The sequence below is a fragment of the Megachile rotundata genome, unplaced genomic scaffold (assembly GCF_050947335.1).
Source record: "Megachile rotundata isolate GNS110a unplaced genomic scaffold, iyMegRotu1 scaffold0097, whole genome shotgun sequence".
Classification (NCBI taxonomy): domain Eukaryota; kingdom Metazoa; phylum Arthropoda; class Insecta; order Hymenoptera; family Megachilidae; genus Megachile; species Megachile rotundata.
Window position 1 is genome coordinate 436,419 of NW_027473394.1, and position 3,223 is coordinate 439,641.

The following is a 3,223-nucleotide window of genomic DNA, read 5'->3' on the forward strand; positions in this document are numbered from 1 at the left end:
CAATCATACAATCACAATCATACAATCACAATCATACAATCACAATCACATAATCACAATCATACATTCACAGTCATATAATCGAAATCATAAAATCACAATCATACAATCACAATTATACAATCACAATCATAAAATCACAGTCATACATAAACAATCATACAATCACAATCATACAATCACAATCATACAATCACAATCATACAATCACAATCATACGATCTCAATCATACAATCACAATCATACAATCACAATCTTACAATCACAATCGTACAATCACAATCGTACAAAAACAATCATACAATCACAATCATAGAATCACAATCATACAATCACAATCATACAATCACAATCATACGATCTCAATCATACAATCACAATCATACAATCACAATCATACAATCACAATCATACAATCACAATCATACAATCACAATCATACAATCACAATCATACAATCACAATCATACAATCACAATCATACAATCACAATCATACAAAAACAATCATACAACCTTAATTATACAACCACAATCATACGATCACAATCATACAATCACAATCATACAATCACAATCATACAATCACAATCACACAATCACAATCAGACAATCACAATCAGACAATCACAATCATACAATCACAATCAAACAATCAGAACCATACAATCACTATCATACCATCACAATCATACAATCACAATCATACAATCACAATCATACAATCACAATCATACAATCACAATCATACAATCACAATCATACAATCACAATCATACAATCACAATCATACAATCACAATCATACAATCACAATCATACAATCACAATCATACAATCACAATCATACAATCACAATCATACAATCACAGTCATACAATCACAGTCATACAATCACAATCATACTATCACAATCATACAATCACAATCATACAATCAGAATCATACAATCACAATCACAAAATCACAATCATACAATCACAATCATACAATCACAATCATACAATCACAATCATAAAATCACAATCATACAATCACAGTCATACAATCACAATCATACAATCACAATCATACAATCACAATCATACGATTTCAATCATACAATCACAATCATACAATCACAATCATACAATCACAATCATACAATCACAATCATACAATCACAATCATACAAAAACAATCATACAACCTTAATTATACAAGCACAATCGTACAATCACAATCATACAATCACAATCATACGATCACAATCATACAATTACTATCATACAATCACAATCATACAATCACGATCATGCAATCACAATCATACGATCACAATCATACAATCACAATCATACGATCACAATCATAAAATCACAATCATACAATCACAATCATACAATCACAAAAATACAATCACAATCATACAATCACAATCACACAATCACAATCATACAATCACAGTCATACAATCGAAATCAAGGAATCACAATCATACAATCACAATAATACAGTCACAATCATACAATCACAATCATACAATCACAATCATACAAAAACAATCATACAACCTTTATTATACAAGCACAATCATACAATCACAATCATACGATCACAATCATACAATTACTATCATACAATCACAATCATACAATCACAATCATGCAATCACAATCATACGATCACAATCATACAATCACAATCATACGATCACAATCATAAAATCACAATCATACAATCACAATCATACAATCACAGTCATACAATCGAAATCAAAGAATCACAATCATACGATCACAATCATACAATCGCAATCATACAATCACAATCATACAATCACAATCGTACAAAAACAATCATACAATCACAATCATAGAATCACAATCATACAATCACAATCATACAATCACAATCATACAATCACAATCATACAATCACAATCATACGATCACAATCATAAAATCACAATCATACAATCACAATCATACAATCACAAAAATACAATCACAATCATACAATCACAATCACACAATCACAATCATACAATCACAGTCATACAATCGAAATCAAGGAATCACAATCATACAATCACAATAATACAGTCACAATCATACAATCACAATCATTCAATCACAATCATACAATCACGATCATGCAATCACAATCATACGATCACAATCATACAATCACAATCATACAATCACAATCATAGAATCACAATCATACAATCACAGTCATACAATCACAATCATACAATCACAATCATACAACCACAATCATACGATTTCAATCATACAATCACAATCATACAATCACAATCATACAATCACAATCATACAATCACAATCATACAATCACAATCATACAATCACAATCATACAATCACAATCATACAATCACAGTCATACAATCACAATCATACAATCACAATCATGCAATCACAATCATACGATTTCAATCATACAATCACAATCATACAATCACAATCATACAATCACAATCATACAATCACAATCATACAATCACAATCATACAATCACAATCATACAATCACAATCATACAATCACAATCATACAATCACAATCATACAATCACAATCATACAATCACAATCATACAATCACAATCATACAATCACAATCATACAATCACAATCATACAATCACAATCATACAATCACAATCATACAATCACAATCATACAATCACAATCATACAAAAACTATCATACAACCTTAATTATACAAGCACAATCGTACAATCACAATCATATAATCACAATCATACGATCACAATCATAGAATTACTATCATACAATCATAATCATACAATCACAATCATAAAATCACAATCATACAATCACAATCATACAATCACAAAAATGCAATCACAATCATACAATCACAATCACACAATCACAATCATACAATCACAGTCATACAATCGAAATCAAGGAATCACAATCATACAATCACAATAATACAGTCACAATCATACAATCACAATCATTCAATCACAATCATACAAAAACAATCATACAACCTTAATTATACAAGCACAATCATACAATCACAATCATACAATCACAATCATACGATCACAATCATACAATTACTATCACACAATCACAATCATACAATCACAATCATGCAATCACAATCATACGATCACAATCATACAATCACAATCATACGATCACAATCATAAAATCACAATCATACAATCACAATCATTCAATCACAA